Raw genomic sequence first — 20,067 nt, 5'->3', positions numbered from 1 at the left:
TTGAATTGAGCGGTGTGAATGGTGCGTCGACAGGTGTTCGACGTTTGCTAGCGGTTGATCGTCTGCTACGGGTTGGTTACGAAAACGTTCGTCTGTTTTAGGATTGTCGTCTGCTAGCGAAAGTTCATACTATGTTCGACGCGTGAAGGACCGGGTTAGAATGAACCTTCAGTAGCCAATGCTTGTCATAAGAGGCGACTAACGGGAGCAGGTGGTCAGGCTCGCTGACTTGGTTGACACATGTCATCGGTTCCCAATTGCGCAGATCGATGCTCATGCTGTTGATCACTGGACTGTCTGGTCCAGACTCGATTATTTACAGACCGCTGCCATATAGCTGGAATATTGCGTCGTAAAACTAAACTGACTCACTCACTCATACTATGTTGACTAAAACTGTTGTATTAAGGTTAGACATGCCTTATCACAGTTCACGAATATGTTATGTCCTGGAGTCGAAATGTACAGGAAAGAGAGAACATACAACAGTGACACAAATAACAACAAGGAGAGATTCGGTCAGGTTAGGCATGTCATTACTTACACAGTCTTACTTAAACAGTTCGGTAAAGACCTGAGTGGCCTCGCCAAGCCGATTCATAAGAGTTACGGTAGTCATCACTTTGACATCTTGTCAACGCATATATATTCCGAAAAAATATGTCAATAGCTCTGTATGTATGTTTACTGTGTATATATGGATCACTTTATGGCCATGTATAAAAAGCTGCTGAAAAACCCTTTGGACAACTCACCATCGATCTGAAACCTAGCATAAAGGACAAGGATCGACTGCATGTCAATGTCATAAATGAAGACCGCGGGGGAGCAACAGTTCAGTCTGAACCCAACCTGCTGACGGACCAGTTCGCCACAAAAGCCTCTCTCAATAGTCCTCTGACTTTCGCGACAAAGATTGAAGAGAGGTCGTACGATTATTCAGCCACTCAAGAATACACAGATTCGGACACGAGTAGTGAGGGATCGTTTACTATGGGCACGGCATGAGCTGACTGGGGGGTGATCATAGACAACATGCACGATCTACAACGATATATCAAAACTTGGTGTCCGAAAAATACCTTGAAACCAAAGAGAAAACGTGCCAGATACGAGTACGAGGACGACAGTGCCGATGATGATTTCAATGACTTACCCTCCCAGAAAGGTAGGGGTGGTCTTGCTGTCAAATATCCTCTTGGAAGCCAGCATTTACTGACATGGAAGATGAGGAGTGGCAAAACGTGGACTTACAACGTATCTGGAAGCATGTGTATAACTTGCACCATGACGTTATGAAACTCAAGAGAAGAAAGTACAAGCAGCAGGGCCGAACAGAAGAATGGATTCAAATGCGTGGTGGAATACACCACGTACTTTAAACAGGCACCTCGGTTTCTAGCCGTTTTGGACAGTCTGGGAGATATGAATCCTTCCTAGGCACAATCCATTGTCAAACATAAAATCAAAATCTTTTTGAAGCCCAAAAGGAAAGACATTCTGACACGTATAGACATGCCTGAAGTAGAAAGTGACACTGAATCTGTCATGGGTCCAGAGGATGATGGTGATGATGGTGAGGAGGAGGAGGAGCGGAACGATCAGGCATAAATATCCATGTTCAAGATATCTCTGTATCAGTGTCAGAATCTAGCGGTTGGGAGAAGATGTGGTTTCACCCCACGTCCCGTTTGATTCATGTCTTGAAAACACTTCGTAAACTCAGACGATTAAATTACGACAAGAAACGCCCAGTTTCAATCTAGGTTGAAGGAGTTGTGAAACTGGGACCCCCTGGACGGAAATCGTTACAAAGCATGTCAATGGATAAGAAATAGCCAGAGTGGACTCTCAGGAAAGGCAAACTCCAAATTCAACGCTTAATTGTGTTTCCCATACGACAATAGACTTATCAACCTGTTGAAGTATAAACTATCTACCACGCCTTGCAGCAGCATGTGACTATAGAATGAACTGTTTTCTAGATGGAATCCTATCCGTCGCTGACAATGTCCATTTGCATCACAGAATTGTTTTATCATGAATGATGTCATCGTGTTGTTCTCTGCCCGTTAAGATAATGCTTGTGTCGATTTGAATGGTTATTGAACTCATAATGATGATGTAGACCGTCACAAGTTTTAATAGCGTTTCGATGATTATATTATCATCATCATCATCGTCATAAAGAAAGTTGTGTTTTTAGCAAGAAGAAATTCAGTGCTAAAATTCTACAAGTATATTTTGAGATGGCCCCCGCGATTGTAAGTTTCACTGAGTCGTCATTGAACCGTAATTAAGGCATTGGATATATGGGAAACACAAGCAAACTCCCCTTATAGGAGTCGTAATTAGGATCCATACTTTATGTTGAATAAGAGAGTTTTGTAGACTTGTGTTTTCTTCCAAAACGTCATACATTCATTACTTGTCTAGGAATATAAACCTACATGAACATTCATTCATACTTCACCACTATTCATTGAAATATATTGAATACCGGTTACATGTATGACAGATAAAACATACACAACAAATAAAGGTTCCACAAGGTGAAAACCCATGACCTCTTTGATTTAACCACCTTCAAAATAAAAAATGTACAATACACCAACTCTTACCCTATAATGTAATATATACGGAAAATGTATCGTGTCCACGCCGTCGACGGCATTGACGGCCTGATTGTACTTTTTGTGCAATCGGAGTCGCAGGTCGCGTTCACGTTCCAATTGGTGTTTAATGTCACTGATCTGTCGCAAACGAAATCCATCCACGGTTTTAAGCGTTTGAGCCTCGTCGTCCATGGCCGGATACAATCCCATCTTCCACTATATATATAGTTTACGAAAAAATATTTAATTGGTCCTCCGTCAATCATTGATGAATATACTTTAAGCTGATGAGGTACACATGTTCGCATGAAAAAGTCTGGTAGAGTAAAATTTCATCTCCAATAAAAACCTCAACTCCCTCGAGGCTTGTGGTGGAAGCTGTTCCTAGTTGTACATAAATAAGGCAGCGTTGATTTTTATGGCGATCGTGCCAGCGTATGATTACCCAAACCAGAAGTCCCACCCATTGTCTTGAGGCATTTCCAAGAACGACGTCGATAATAATGGTATAACCTGGTATCACAGTGATCCACGAGTCTGGGACTTCACTATATCGTTCTAAATAGAGCCATTTCGATGTGTCTACCGAGTGCGGGGCTAGCACATAACCCGTTAGATCTGGTAATCGTGATGCGTACATTCCCTTTTTATGAAACGGAATAAAACTTCCTAGTAGAATCCCATTGTGCTTTAGTTTGAGGATATTACGATCCTGATCCATGACGAGATAGGGGGTATGTCAGGATGCTATTGATGATCCATTTCAATTCGACGATGACTTCTCGACGTTGGTACACATTGTTTTGTAAGTGCAGGGCGTACAACGCGTTTTCCGTACTGTGTTCGTTCAATCCTCGCGAGTCCCCGAGATTGGAGAACGCGATGGTGGTTTGCGGAGTCACGTTTGTCATGGTTTATATTAGAGAAATTTTAATTGGTTTTCGGATAATTTTTCGGCCGTTCATTTCAAACACATCAGATGTATGTTATCGTGTAAGAAAATTTTCGTGAGCAATATCGTGTCTTCCACGGTGATGTTGACTCCGTGCTGACTGGTGAAGGCATCCACGCCCACCTGTGTGTAAACGGAGCAAACGTGGTATTGGTGTTGTTGGGTCCACTCGAGTTTGATGCCTTTGACGATTTCGACGTTGATGTTAACAACCCGTGGTTCGCCGAGGTAGACTTGGATGATCAGCGTGGATTGCGCCGGCAGATTTTGCAGGATGTCGACCACGCTGTCAAATTCCGACACTAACTGCAACGTCGCGTTTGAGGTCCCGAGTTTACTCAATAGGATGTGAGCTATGGGTTGCGACAGCGTGCTGACGACGATGCTGTGTCTTTGTGTGGGGACGTAAGTCCTTTGTTCACGACTTTTGTGAGGTGGTGGTCTTTGTTTTCCGTGAACATGTGGGGAGAGTCTAGCGCGTTGTTGAGATTCCAGTCGATTCGAGAGTGTACGAACACCCATTGGTTGTCGTTGGTAAAGACGGGCGTGTACGGCGTGTTTTAACGAGGACCGTCTTCTCAACGTCGTCCAGGTCGAACAGTTTGCCGCCAAAGGCTGGAACCATCACCCATGTGTTATTGTCGTTGCGAACGAGATTGTACTGCATGTGATTTTTAAAGAGACCTCAACATCGTCTAAATCTCCTAGGTTACCACCAGATCCGCCGCTCAATTCGACGTGTTTGTAAATGTTTGTTTTTGAGTTGCAAGGCATATAGTATGCTGACGACGCCCTTCTCGTCGAAACCGTGCGTGTCCCCGAGGTCGGAGATTGCTAGGTTGGCGCGTTTTCTCGGTAGCTTTCCCGGACCCTAAGCTTCAGTCATCGTTGTTTGACGTGCAGCGTCGCGCTGAGGTATCCTATATGAACGGGTTTATATTTTATATCTAAAATTGATAGTTTCAATTCCGTGATGTTGCCTCGCGTTAATTTCTTGTACTGCAAGGCCAGAAACGATTCGGTTCTGCCATCGTTGTACTTTCCGTTTTCACAGGCACGGCTCTCAGCAGCGTAGAATGCCATTCGCTTTGAACGTTGTCTGTCGTGCTCAGCTGATCGAGGTGAATGCACAGTTCGCGATAGGGGACGAGGCTCGGCAATTTTGAGCCGTGACGTTGTCTCGAGCTGCTATCTCGTAAGTCGTCAACCCAAGTGTTCTCGCCAAGGGTTGGCCCAGTTTGATGGGTTGGTCTCCGTTCGTCAACTTGAGCATGCCATCCGACTCATCGAGTTTAAGGGTTTAAATATTTCGTCGTCCAGCATACACACGTTATAATAAGGTGGTGGCTGTTATCGATAAACAGCTTGTTGTTGTTTCTCTAACGCTGATATTCGCCCATCGCGTGTAGAAGGGTGAGATCTCAGAGCGTGACTTCGAGTTCCCCTGACGCGTTATCGATCGCTTGCAGCAGCAGAACAGATTGGCTGTTAGTGATTCCCGGGAGCATGACGTACATATTGAAAAAATTATAATAATTCAATATGGCTACACCCATGTACCAGCCTGGAGTGATTTATCCTAAAAGCGATCTCATCACCGCTACCAATCTCACGCACATGAAAATCGTGGCGGATGCGAGGGAGGGTTCCCACTTACGAGCTCGATTTATCAATGTATTTGAAAAGTAAAGGCTTTCTGTCATGACCGTCAAGGCAGTCCACGCATGGTTTCACAACCCAATGCAATTCTGGCACAATCAAATCAATTTTGCCATGTGGTGCGTGATGACGGGGTGCGTCGTGACCTTGAACGACACTCGTCGTCTGTCCGTCAGTCTGTGTTCTATTTCCATGTGTATTACCAGATCAGACGCATCCTGAAAGAGATCAGCGCCCCGCTTCCGCAGGACAAGGATTGGGATGCATCGAACAATCCGTACGATCGGCGGGCTTACGAACGGATTTGTAGTGATTTCGAAATCGATCCGAATACGGATTGGCGTATACTGGGTACAAACCACAGGTTGGGTATTCCCTACAGTGATGGAATTCCCGTGAAAGAAGCCAGCGCTGCTTTGTTAAAACAAGATATCCTACTAACACCGGCCTATGTTCTGGAAATTAATGAATGGAGAGATGATCGCATGAACATTACAGGTCAAGGTAGAATTCCTTTCACCATCCAAAATGTCGAGCAGCCCCAATACGTTGAAGACGATTGGAAAACATATATGCTGGACAACGTCGAAAGGGTTCACTCGCGCAGGCACCGTATGGTTGAACGATTTAATTCAAACGTATGTGTGGCCACTGCTGGGCACTCAGTCGCAAACGCATATCGGAATCGTGGGTCAAGGGATGGCCTATGATGCGCAGCAACAGTTCGTGTCGTACGTCGAGGACGGCATCGACAGACCGGTGGATTTACCGAGTGCCATCCAGCGTTACCAGGACACGTTGGAAGATGCCCGGTCAAAAGTCGACTACATGTTCAGTGTGGGACTGTACATGGCTCAAAAGTTGGGCATAAACCCCTATGTCAATGTGAGTCGAGTCCCACCACCCATGCATACCAGCGAAACGGGGATCGTGTGTGCCGCCGCCACCAGCACCAGAGCCCAGCGTTCAACCATCACCACAACGCCTATCACCACGCAAGGAGGTCGAACATCAGCAACACCTCAATTGCAAAACGGCGCCCTTGGTCGGCAGGATCGCTTTCGGGTTGTGCCTCATTTGGTTAAAAATTCTTTAGCGGTGACGTACAGCAGGCCAGCCACGCTGACGACGACCGCCCACAGGTTCTGCCTGAGCCACGTGACCATTTTCAACAACAAGCCCAGCAACCAGGACATGATGCTGTTCAAGATGCCTGGCAGGGCTTCCACGGCTTTGCCGGCCAGTCTCAACAGGGCTTCCCCGAGCGATTTCAACTGTTTTTTTTTTATCCAGTCTCTGACGTCGCCACCTTTTTTGGGTGGTGGTGGTGGTGGTGGTGGTGTCGGTGTCGTACCGCCGCCCGTCAATGCTAAGACGAGGGTCGATACGATGAAGCCCAAAGCTGTCAGAACACTGGCGATGGTTATCCCTTGTTCCCGGAACAGATTTCGGATCCTGTTGGTCAACGTTGTGTCCTCATTCAACACTCTGTCGAGAGTTTCGTGCACGCAGCTGATCTGGATCGAAGCTCGTCTCGGAAGCAGGACGCCACTTTCAATCGGGTCGATCTTTTCTCTCCCAAGTTGCGCAATCTTTCCGCGATATGACGTCGGCTGAACTCGTCCTCCGCTTCGTCGAGTTTGTTTTTTTCACGAGTGATATGCTCATCGAGCACGTCAAGTTTGTCTACATTGTCCACGAGCGATTCCGCGAATGGTTTGCATGGACTTGTCCAGCCCTCGCAGTTCCCGAAAGGTAAATTCAAACCCGGGCAAGCGTTCATTCAGGTACGTGGTCAATAGTTTTTCGACGTCGTTTGATGCGTCTTGAGCGCTTTGTGGTACGTCTCTCAAATCAACTCGACTGACTGCACCCGCCAGTAAACCAAGGCATCGAGCTCAGATTTCGCTTCTCGTAAAGCCTTGTCGAACTTCCTGCTTATTTTTGGTCGTTAGCTGGTTATATTCAATTTGTCGCAGATAAAGTCGGCACCATGGCAACTGGCCAGTGTGGACAAAGCGAGAGGTTTTTTCATACGGGAGTCCATGAGATTGATGCCCGGAGCATCTTTCACTCGCAGTATCCCTTTATGATCGAGTTCGAACTTGGAAGGTGGAGGAGCTATATTTTGTTTTTGCTCCAGGGCATCATAATAATCATCAATGGTCGTTTTTAGCAGATCGTCGCCCATGTTTCCTTGCGCAAACGAGGTCTCCTCATTGTCAAGGAACTGGGTTCTATCATCCCCCAAATCGTCCATGGGAATATTGTCGGCCATGATTAATTATTTATTGAACATATATTATATATTTTTAATATAAAAAATAGCGTCACAATACGGACGAAAACTCGATCCTTTCCGAAAATTGAGTGAACCCTTGGCGTTCAAAGCTGTGCATCAATCCGTGACGATCACCAACAATCCGAGCACACTCGACGAAAAACAAACGATGTTGGTGCGCTTTCCCAACCTCGGCGAGAACGACATCATCTTTCCGGGGAAGGCTTGCCTGTCAGTTTGGAATCCGACGATGATAAGCGAGAAGTCGTTGGGAACCCTTGCATGCGCCATCGTGAATAATACGACCATTAAAATCAGCGGAAACGAAATTTTGACCATCAACGACAGCGACGTGTTCATCAGCTACACGGACCTCTGGAGAACCGCATGAAGTACCAGGGGATTTGTCCGGCCGAGTGTCCGTCGACTCGGTTGCGCGTTGGGTATGGTTTCGACCAAGCCAACTCACTGCGATGGCGAAAAAACACGTGGCCATTGCCGAGGCGTTCCGGAACCGATTTTGCATCCCGCTCGACTTCGAGATGCTGGAGGGTCACATGCCGTTTTACCAAGCCGCGCTGGGCGACAGGCTGGAGTATGAACTCACATTTAACGATTACACTCACGTGATCATGACGGAGAGCAGCGAGGAGGGTCACTACACCATCGACAATATTTTGCTGGAGCTCGACAAGGTGAAGAATCCGGAATTGGCTCAACAGATTTGCCACCAGTATTCGGGCACGTTAGCCATCCTGTACGATCGCGTGCTGCGTAACTGGAAGATCGTCGCGAACAAGAGCGACACGCTGTGGAATATCAATCTGAACGTACCCTCGCGATTGATGAAGGGCATTTTGATCCTGCCGGTGGAAGAATTTCGCGGAAATCAACGTGATCGTCAAGGACCTCGGTCTCGCCTCCGTGTCAGTAGGAGAGTACCTGACGACCAAGTATGCACTGTGGCTGGACATGCGATCCACGGACGACGATCGACTGCACGATAGCGGGCGTTGCATCAAGAACGGCAGCGAGGGGATCACCATCCAAATTGCCAAGAAGGGTCAAACCGCCGGTAAATTAAATTTATATTTGTACGTGATTATGGATGTGCAGCTTAATATACAAGATGGAAGATTCCTGTAAGCCATCTATTGATATCGAACTGCCCCTTGATCCACATAGCGCCATCGTGTGTGGTCAGATGGGGTGCGGTTAAAACGGCTTTCATGCTGGACCTGCTAGAAGGATACTACTGGGATGCGTTCGATCACATCGTCATTACTGTCCGACGTTGCGGGTGAGCAAGACGTACACAGAGAGAGCGTGGGTGATGACGGATCCGGACGTGCACAGGGTGGATCCTGGAATGCGTCTGCAGGACTGGTTGACCACTTAACGTGTGTATGTGTTGTGAAAGTTCCTAAGTAGTAATAGAAGGGGGTGGGTGGGTGGTGTGGTACTACCGCAGATGCGGCTTAGAGGCTAATTTGTGGGAATTAACCCGTATTTCTGGCACCTCAGCTTATACATTGTCAACGAATGTAACTGAACAGTGTTATCCCTGCACTGTAATTTTATCCATGTAGGACATGTCAGAAGTGCAGGAAATAATTTGTTTTCAGCATTTAAAGTGAATCAAAAGCACAACTTCGTTTCTTGGAACTCGACTTCAAACGACACTTATTCCTCTTCACTGGCTCCTGTCACTTTAGCTGTCTATTTAAGCTGAATCGAAAGTACGAATTTGTTTCTTGGACCACGACTTCACACGACACTACCCTCTTTTCATTGCCACTTGCCATCTCCCGAGTTGAAGTGTTGTGGAATACTACTTGTCGATATGAGCAGAAGACAAGGATCGTCATAAATCAAACAGAAACAAGTGACTCAGGATGATTTGATCAGGAAAATCCAACGTGATCCCTGTAGGTATAGGGTTGGTGCCACATGTGACATGACTTCAAGAATGTGTGCTTACAAGAGTGATGGATGCAAAGCCAAGACGGTTTACTATGCTCCGTCCCAGAACCCTGCAATGAAAGAGGATAAACTCCTCAGCAAGCTTCCCGATAACCATCCACACAACGATCACAAATTGTCCAACTACAGAACCTCGGGGGATGGTTATGTGTATGCCATCGATATGAAAAAGAAATAACAGCAAGGATGTGACCTGGAGCTTTTTGTGACTGTGTGCCATTTCTTTGAATCATAGGACCCTTTGTGACATACTTGTTCTGGACTAACGTTTTCCATGCTGACACGCATTAGGAACTGAACCAATGGAAAAGAAGCTGATTTCAACCGATTTCGCCTGAATCCACTGCAGATAGGTTTTCTGATGAATGTAACCTTTTGTTATCATATTTTGGATATGTATGCCGGCCATTTGTTATGGCCTCCATCAGAGACGAGAAGACAAAGAAAGGCAAGAAAAAGGACATGAGGACGAAAATGAATGATAACAAGGAACGCAAGAAGAAAATGTAACCACAGATTTGATGTGAAACATTTCATTGGGGCTTTGGAATCCTTCTGTGATATTCGAAACTTAACTTCTGGAGTGTAAAAAAAATAGGACGTATACAAACTTTTTGGATATACACATATCTTATTTTCCTCATTGTTTAATACATACTCATACATGTTGATGGACATGTGTTAAAATGTACTGTTGGCACGTTAATATAATTTACTGTTGGCACGTTAATATAATTTACTGTTGGCACGTTAATATAATTACTGTTGGCACGTTAATATAATGTACTGTTGGCACGTTAATATAATGTACTCCTGGCACGTTAATATAAGTCCCAGATTTGTAAAATGAGGAAACCCGATTAAAAAATAGTCTGTGAAATCACATGATTTTATGTTTTTATTATTACATTTATAAGATCGTGATATAGATTAGGTTGCAAAGCATGTAAGTTAATGATACATTTGATTTCATCCCATTTAAAAAAAATAAATGTTTTAAACATTGTTTTAATTTTCCGCTTATAATGTGATTCCTCTTTGTTGTGCAATGGCAATATATCCCGTGAAAACAGCTAACCATATTTATACTGCTGACTATAGCAATACGACATGGTGTAGAGGTACTTTCTCAATACACAGTTTCTAAAAGTGTGCATGTGCTTGATATTTAAACAAAAGTAGATAGCCATACACACACATGAGGCGATCCATCGATTTCATGTAGTGTTTAAACATGTCGTATATACCTGCTTTGACATGGTGTAACGTTCTCTTCAAAGGCCAGAGGTTATCTTAATGCAACGCGATGATTCATCAGCAGGTAGCATACAAACAAGTAGGGTCAGACAGGCTATGTAATCTTGTGCATGAAATTTACCACTGAAGTGAACAGCAAAACACTGACATGTTTCACTCTGAATTTCGAATTTTACCAACACCATGTTCATGTGCACATCACAAAAACACCCAAAACAAATAAGAAACAAAAAAGAAAAAGAAACAAATGACCCCACCCCCCAAAAAACAAAAAAACCAACCCAAAACAAAACACACAAAAAACGTTTGTAATTGGCGTGTTTGCACGAACTTGTTAACACGTAGGAATGGAATAATCATTTTCTGAGTAGATAGCCATGCACTCACATGGTACAATATATCGATGCCAGATGTGTAAAACTATGTCTTAGTTCGTGATTGTGTTTGTGACATTGGTTTCACATCACTATTAGCATCTTAGTAGAATCTCTGACATGAGTGAGTGAGTAAGTATGGTTTTAGGTCGTTTTTAAACAAAATTACAGCATTATCACGGTGAGGGACACCGGAAATGGGCTTCACACATTGTACCCATGTGGGGAATCTTTGACAGGAGACACAAAGAATGGGTACTGATTTGTTCCAGTTTTTGGAATCGAGCCCCGAACCCCGAAGGTACCAAAGTACTTCAACAGAAAACGTATCCTTCATTAAACTCGATTACGCGAGTAGTAACTATTTATATGTAACCTGTTAACAATGCCTGTACGTTGTTAATCACTACCTCGGGGGTGTTAGTTTCTGCGACCAAATAATATAGACACATTGAATAGAACTTATTCCGTGACTAAACTCTGTGAGATAGTTGTACGTCTTGCTCACAGTTGGGAGTTCATGTCCGGGTTAGAAATGGTCTTCCGCATCCTTCTTTGTGGTAAGAGGCGACTATCGGGATCGGGTCGTCATCCTCGATGACTTGGCTGACACATGTCATCGTGTCCCAATACAAATGCTTTGGGATTTTCTGACCCAGACCGCCGCCACATTGCTCAGTGCGGCATTATACAAAGAATAAAACAGATCATTTTGATAACAGAAATAATGTGTATCTGTTTATGGTGTAAGGGACGTAACTCGATGGTGTTTAAGGACACTGATATCGTGGTACGTTAACTGCACTTAAAAGAATGAAAAGCTAGAAACACAAGTTTAGCCTGAGTAGAAGTTCTGGTTGAACGGGATATACATCCGCACACCCAAGACCGCCCCACGTACAATCAGGCACGCACGCATGCTCGCACCCACACACACAATCTATATATATATGTTTGTATTCATATATATATATATTTGTATATGTAATAAAAGAAATATATAACAGTTAAGTATTACAAATAAATACAGTCGAAGTAATTTTACGGCTGTTTTTTTAAATGGTTTACACATTAAATTCCTCTAGACAGTGTCTATTTAGCCATAACTCGTTCCTGCAACAGTTTGTGAAAAATAACAGATGGCTGGAACGTTTCGATTAAAGATCAGTTGCTACAACCACATCCCCCGTACCATATCAAAATTTGTAATTTTGTCCCTAAAAAGCAAAAAGTAAACCTTTTGTTTCTGCATTAGATTTTAAAAAGTTTAATACCATGTACAAGTATTCTGTGAGTGCTATCTCCTTCCCGTCTTCTTTCTTCTCCTCCTTGGCAATTGGTTAGGCCACAAGTCGACCTAACACTCACTAAATTTACAAAATCAGAAACTAATGACTTACAATATAAACAAGAATTATCAATTAAAAAAAAGTAAATATAATACATGTACATATAAATCCTTATTTACCGATGGGTCCATGGGTGATAGCGCAGTGGCTTGTGCCATATATATACTACAAACAAAAAGTATGGTAATGGACACTGCAAACGACATGTTGGAACATGCAGTGAAGCAACTGATTCAATATTCGTTGAGTTTGAGTGAAATGAAACATTGTCAAAAACAGCGAAAAACAAGGGTGCTGAAACACACCAACACCATGTTTGATTCAAGCGCCTGAACACAACAGCCTAGTGCGTGTGGAAGACAGACAGACAGAAGCACGCACGCACGCACGCACGCATGTAAGGTATTCCTGGCACTTCAGCTTTTACTATTTCAACACTTGCAACTGAACAGCGATATCCCGGCGCTGTAACTTTAGCTGTGTATTTAAGCTGAATCGAAAGTACAGATTTGTTTCTTGGAACGCAACTTCAAACGACACTACGTTCTTTTCATTGCCACTTACCGTCTCCACAGTTGAAGTGTTGTGGAATACTAATTGACGATATGAGTAGAAAAGAAGAATCGTCAACAAACAGAAACAAGTGACTCAGGCTGATTTGATCAGGAATGTCCAGCATGACCCCTGTAGATATCGAGTAGGAGCCACAAGTGACGTGTTTTCAAGAATGTCTGGTTACAAGAGCGATGGATGCAAAGCCGAGACGGTTTACGTTACTCCGTCCAAAAACCCTGCAATGAAAGAGAATAAACTCCTCAGCAAGCTTCCCGCAGACCATCCACACAACTTTCACAAAGTGAGCAACTACAGCAAGTCTGGTGAGGGTTTTGTGTATGCCATCGATATGAAGGTTAAATAGATGCAGAGATGTGACCTGGAGCTTCTTGTAGTTGTGTGCCATATCTTTGAATCATAGGACCCTTTGTGACATACATGTTCTGGACTCATGTTCTCCATGCCGAAACGGATTAGGAACTGAACCAATGGAGAAGAAGCTGATTTCAACTGATTTCACCTGAATCCACTGCAGATAAGTTTTTTGATGAAAGTAACCTTTTGTTATCATATTTTGGATATGTATGCCATTTATTTATGGCCTCGATAATGGAGACGAGAAGACAAAGAAAAAGGCAAGAAAAAGGACATGAAAACGAAAAAGAACAATAACAAGAAAAGAAAGAAGAAAAGGTAACCACAGATTTGATGTGAAACATTTCATTGGGGCTTTAGAATCCTTCTGTGATATTCGAAACTCTGGAGCTGGGTAAATGTAACTCTTTGGATATACATATATGTTATTTTCCTCATTGTTTAATACATACTTCATACATGTTAATAGGCATGTGTTAAAATGTACTGTTGCCACGTTAATATAATGTACTGTTGGCACGTTAATATGATGTACTGTTGGCACGTTAATATAAGTCCAAGTGTTGTAAGGGGGGTGGGGGTGGTGGTGAGGCATTTTTGGTCTGCCATTTTTTTTAATAACATCACATAGGTGTGACCTAATCGACTGTTGAAACCTTAAGCCCCACCCTCCTTTGGGAGTCCCCTTTCCGGCCCAGGTGTGTGTGACCTTCAGGTTCACCTTAGTGGTGTGTGATTATTATTCAATTATCTTATAAGTTTGCCGACTCAAGTGTTCACGCAGCAAAATCTTTTTTCAAGGTAGAATTAATATCACACTATGCATATGAGGGCGAATTTAGCTGCTATTTATTAGGTCTAAAGTTGTGAAAATATCAGAGCACCTTTTGTTAAATCAAAGGTATCTCTAGCCAGTTTAAAATACGCTGTCATTTGCTACACAAGGAACAACTATGAAGTTCTGAGTATTTATTTTATGTATCTGTGAACAATAAATGATTGTAGCTGTTAGCATATACAATTCATGCGCCATGTGGGCCCCGTATATGACATGCGTGAATGGGGCGCTGTCTATGCACTAACAGCACAATTGCTTGCTCGCTGAGCCGGGCCGTAACTGAAGAGACATGTGACAGCTGTGATTGGATGAAATAGTGTAAGGTGTTATGTTTGTCAAAAGCACCTCCATCCAGTCATTAAAACTGACCACCATTTTAAGTATTTAATGCTGTCATTTGTATCACTTATGCTTATGCGTGTACAGATATGTTCAAGTTGGTGACAGTTTGTGCGGACCTGAGGGGTTGATGTGTTCAGCTTCCTGTGTGTGGCTTCCTGTGCTCGCAAAGCTAGCCGGTTCAAGTTGACCAGAAATTGCTTTATTGTAATTTAAAGGTCAGACTGTAATCATGTGTACATGGAATGGTTGTTGATAATTTTCAGCGTGATGGCGCACAGCCTACAATGAATGTATAGTCACAAGTGGTCAGCTTCCGTTATGTAAGGAGAGAAGTGTCTGACCAGAATTAAAGACAGGAAATAGTAAGCAGTTGAGGACTGATGGTCACTGAATATCTCAAGTATATTCACATCTCTGGGAATACTTTAGTATGACTTTTTGGGGTGGGTGTCATTCATTATTGTTTTAGTGTTTTTTCTCTTTACAATTTTTAGAAATATTATAAAGTCGTTTTTGAGTATCTGCTTTGGGATTTAATGAAGCTGAAATATAGGTTATTTTATTTGCATATTCAACAAAAAAATCGCAATTTGTGATTCTTAAACGGTATTTAGAAATATATATATACATTGAACAGGTGGTAATGATTACTTAAGAGTGTGTTTTTAACAGAAGTTTTCACCCTTCTTTTAGTTGCAGGGGTTTTAGAGGTTGCGACCCAAATGCCTGTAACTCAGAACAGCAGAGGTTTCTCAGTATTGTGGTTAACTATTCAAATATCCAGGAAGTATGCCAATAAGTATTTTATCAAATTGTTAACTTCTGGAAAGGTATACGTAGATAGCCAAATAATGATTAAAATTGTTGCAAAATTTGCAAGAAAAATATTACATAAAACATTTTTGCTCAAAGTGAGTATCACAAAATACAACAAACGCTTAAAATGATATGTTGTCAACAATTATTGAATTTCTCTATTAGGTCTGCCAACGCATACCTTGAATGTGCTAAGAGAGTGAGCAAAGGCTGTGGAGCAGATTCCTATGCTAGTCAACTGGAAAATGCACAGAATTTAATGAATGGGGGAAGATGTGGTGAGTACGTTGGTACATTATATAATTTTTTGTCTTCACTAGTTACGGTTTCCTTTTGACTTGCTTGCCATTGAGAAGCCGAAATACAATAGCCCCTGTTTTATGGTAGGGGATAGCCTGTTGGTCACGCCAAAGGCCAGGGTTCGATTCCCCACATGTGTGAAGCCCAATTCTGGTGTCCCTAGCTGTAATATTACTATAATATTGCTAAATGCGGCGTAAACCACACTCACTCACTCTTACGAGGGTATATCTGATATATTCCCTCATCACCGATGTAAAATTCAGAATGAAGATTACGATACTTATGTATAAAATATATTAATAACAAAGACATTAATGCAAATATGTTTATTCTTAGTCATATAATGTGTATAAGTCCAGGTTTGTTTTTATGAACTTGTTCGACTAGTTATCGTAATATATGTTTTTACAGGTTCAGCGGGAAAACTTTTCGTCTGCAGTCCTCTCCTTATCCTACTTCTCTTTCTGTCCAAATCAGTAAACTAAATTCATTGTATTTTGAAGATGGTCAGGACATGCCTCACGTTCTTGCGGATTGTTGGGTCAAGACTATTCTTTGATGCATAAGTACAACAATGGTACGCCGTGCACAATACAGGGATTATAATTTGGATTAAGTTCAAAGATAAAGATGTTTATATTCTCAATTATATACTATAAAGTGAAAGGCATTACAACTTTTTCAAACAATGTTGAACCAGACAAACCTGATTGTGTGTTATTATGGCTAATTAACATGCTAATTATACAATATTAAACAAATGAAATCCTAAATATTAACGTAAATAAAATCTTATGAAGTTATTTTGTTTATTATCTATGTAGGACGTGTATGAGTCTCTACAAAACTACACATTACTCAGTATTTAGACGATCGTTATACTAGTATATGTTCCTACAAGATCCACGTGTGTCAATTTGAAATAAATATTCAAAGTAAACGCTAGAAAGTAACCAGTCTCGATTTTCTGATGAAATAGTCACTGCATTAGGTTTGAAAGGCCAAATAGAGGTGAAAAATATGTGAATTGATCACTGAAACACAATCGACCTGTTCATCGGACACGCCAAATTGTTTCGACGGATTTGTTTTTAAAATTATACCCGTTTATACAGTGCATTTTGGAAGTTTTGTAATGTATTTCGTAATTTTGGTAATCCGAGCGATATTTCGATAGGACATGTCAATATCGTTTGTTTGAGCCTTAACGTGGGCGTACCTTGTACGTGAGTGATTCTAGACACAGATGTTGTGAGACAGTAACATGTTTAAACAACAAAGTAACATTCGTATACAACAGAGACGTTGTCCAGCTTTGTCTCATGAACGTACGGTCCCACGTAACAGTTAGTTTTCGTTTGTTTGCTGTTTAGCAAAAATTCCACCTTGATGGGGGCAGTCTGTAAATAATCGGGTCTGGTCCAGACAATCCAGTGATCAACATCATGAGCATTGGTCTGAGCATCAATAGGGATACGGTGACATGTGTCAACAAAGTCTGACCACCCGATCCTGTTAGTTGCCTCTTACGACAAGCATGGGTTGCTGAAGGCCAAATCTGATCCGGATCTTCATAGGTTTAACAGTCAGTTGAAGATCAATCATGTATACTTCACATTTGTCGGCCATCGGCCATTCCTAAGAAATTAAACACGATATATACATAAAAACATGAAACAGTAATGGAAATAACCAACTAAAGTATCTTTAATTGGGTTAAACAACATGTTGTGTGACATATATTTACTGATGAAAGTCATAGCCGAAATTATATTCAGTCTGTATGGGGCATTTAAATCATGTGTTGGAACATTTAAAAGAAGTTTAAAAGTTAAAAAATATACTTTAATCTCACTGGAAATGTTCGCATTATGACAACAATACCCAGCCATGTGGAACTGAGGGGGTTGTCACTGACAACATGTTGCCTACTTTGAAGATACACAAACAAAACCCGAGCAGTTGTCTATTTGCAAAAGGTATTTTCTGTATGAATAACGCCAGTGTCAGTTACAGTGAAGATACACACACCGAGTTGATGTGGGTCAACCTCCCCTCAAAACAGCATTACCCGATTACAAGCTAGCATATACGCAGATGACTTGACATTATCCCTTGCTAGCTCTAAAATATTATTTCAGGTCAACACAATTCTACACAAATTTGCAAACCTGTGCACACACACATACACAAAACACAGACACAAACACACATACACACAGATAAATTTGCACGAGGCACAGACACAAGACACATACACAAGACACAGACACAAGACACATACACAAGACACAGACACAAACACACATACACAAGACACAGACACAAACACACATACACAAGACACAGACACAAACACACATACACAAGACACAGACACAAACACACATACACAAGACACAGACACAAACACACATACACAAGACACAGACACAGACACAAACACACAAACACAAGACACAGACACAAACACACATACACAAGACACAGACACAAACACACATACACAAACACACATACACAAGACACATACACAAACACACATACACAAGACACAGACACAAACACACATACACAAGACACAGACACAAACACACATACACAAGACACAGACACATACACAAACACACATACACAAGACACAGACACAAACACACATACACAAGACACAGACACAAACACACAGACACAACACACATACACAACACACATACTCATATACACAAGACACAGACACAACCCATCACACACACAAGTAAGGTATTTCTGGCTTGTACATTGTCAACACAAACAACAGAACAGTGATATCCCTGCACTGTAACTTTATGTATGTAGGCCATATCGGAGGTACTGAAAATATTTCACTATCAGCATTTAAGCTGAATCGAAAAGTACAACTTCGTTTCTTGGAACTCGACTTCAAACGACCCTACTTGCTCTTCATTGTCACTCACCGTAGTCCCGAGTTCAAGTCTTGTGGAATATTAACTGTCGATATGAGTAGAAGACAAGGATCGTCATCAATCAAACAGAAACAGGTGACTCAGACTGCTTTAATCAGGAAAGTCCAACATGATCCCTGTAGATATCGAGTTGGAGCCACAAATGACGTCTCTTCAAGAATGTCTGGTTACAAGAGTGAAGGATACAAAGCCAAGACGGTTCAACTTTTAAGAAAACTCAATGTTAATGATGCAAAATCACAAGTTGCAGAAGTTGAAGTGTGTGTAGGCAATGTGAAGACATGGATGACAGCAAGTAAACTCAAGCTAAACGATAACAAAACAGACATTCTCATAGCTTGTTCACCAGCCAACAGAGCTAAACTGAGTGTGAATTCACTTAAGATAGGTGAATCTCAGATCTCCGTGAGCCCTACAGTAAAAAAAACCTGGGTGTCATGATAGATTCTACACTTTCTATGGAGCAACACGTCAGCAACTTATGTAAAATCTGTTATCATCACATAAGGAATATCTCCAGCATACGCCACCTATTAACAACTGACGCAACACACCATCTTGTAAGATCTATGGTGTTGTCCCGCTTGGACTACTGTAATAGTCTGCTTGGGAACATGAACAAAGACCTGCTCTCCAGGTTGCAAAAAGTCCAAAATGCAGCTGCCAGATTGATCTGTAGAACCACCAAGCACAGTCACATCTCCCCAATCCTCATGCGTCTGCACTGGTTACCACTCCCAGCTAGGATAGAATACAAAATACTTAGCATGACTTACAGATGTCTTAACAACGCAGCTCCATCCTATCTCTCTAGTCTTGTAAGGGAGTATGTTCCAACCAGGACTCTGAGATCAGCCAATCAGTCGCTGCTCATCATCCCAAATGCACGTCTGAAGACATATGGACACCGACGTTTTTCCTACTTGTCAGCTATCCTCTGGAACAATCTGCACGTGTCTCTCAAAGAATCCCCCTCAATAGCCAGCTTCCAGTCTAACTTAAAAACTTTCCTGTTCAAGAAGCACTATGACTTCTAAATGAACTCCTATTGTAAATATGTATATAGTTAGCGCCATGAGCAACCACTTGGTGATTGGATATAGGGCGCTATACAATGGACTTATTATTATTATTTACGTTGCTCCGTCCCAGAACCCTGCAATGAAAGAGAATAAACTCCTCAGCAAGCTTCCCGCAAACCATCCACACAACGATCACAAATTGTCCAACTATAGCAACTCGGGGGATGGTTATGTGTATGCCATCGATATGAAGAAGAAATAGACGTGATCTGGAGCTTTTGTGTCTGTGTGCCATTTCTTTGAATCATATGACCCTCTGTGACACACTTGTCCTGGGAGATTGGTTTTCGTGCTGATTAGGAACTGAACCAATGTAGAAGAAA

At 42.2% G+C, this 20,067-nt stretch overlaps 1 protein-coding gene and 2 long non-coding RNA genes across 6 annotated transcripts in view; 2 read left to right on the top strand and 1 right to left on the bottom strand.

Moving 5' to 3' along the window:
* The window catches only part of LOC124253573, a 225,898-nt gene that overhangs the window by 92,733 nt on the left and 113,098 nt on the right, over positions 1-20,067 (bottom strand). The gene's annotated exons all lie outside the window — the stretch shown is intronic.
* The window catches only part of LOC124253568, a 229,189-nt gene that overhangs the window by 118,646 nt on the left and 90,476 nt on the right, over positions 1-20,067 (top strand). The gene's annotated exons all lie outside the window — the stretch shown is intronic.
* LOC124253572 lies at positions 14,951-16,172 on the top strand. 2 transcript variants are annotated; one of them, XR_006892238.1, is made up of 3 exons: positions 14,951-15,367; positions 15,562-15,678; positions 16,111-16,172. It is a non-coding gene; the product is annotated as an uncharacterized LOC124253572 (long non-coding RNA). The 2 variants fall into 2 exon arrangements; XR_006892237.1 differs by lacking the exon at positions 14,951-15,367 and having other exon boundaries at positions 15,388-15,678.

This window comes from Haliotis rubra, unplaced genomic scaffold (assembly GCF_003918875.1).
Source record: "Haliotis rubra isolate DU_JTF1 unplaced genomic scaffold, ASM391887v1 Scf544, whole genome shotgun sequence".
Taxonomy (NCBI): Eukaryota; Metazoa; Mollusca; class Gastropoda; order Lepetellida; family Haliotidae; genus Haliotis; species Haliotis rubra.
This window is presented reverse-complemented; position numbering and strand designations above follow the sequence as displayed.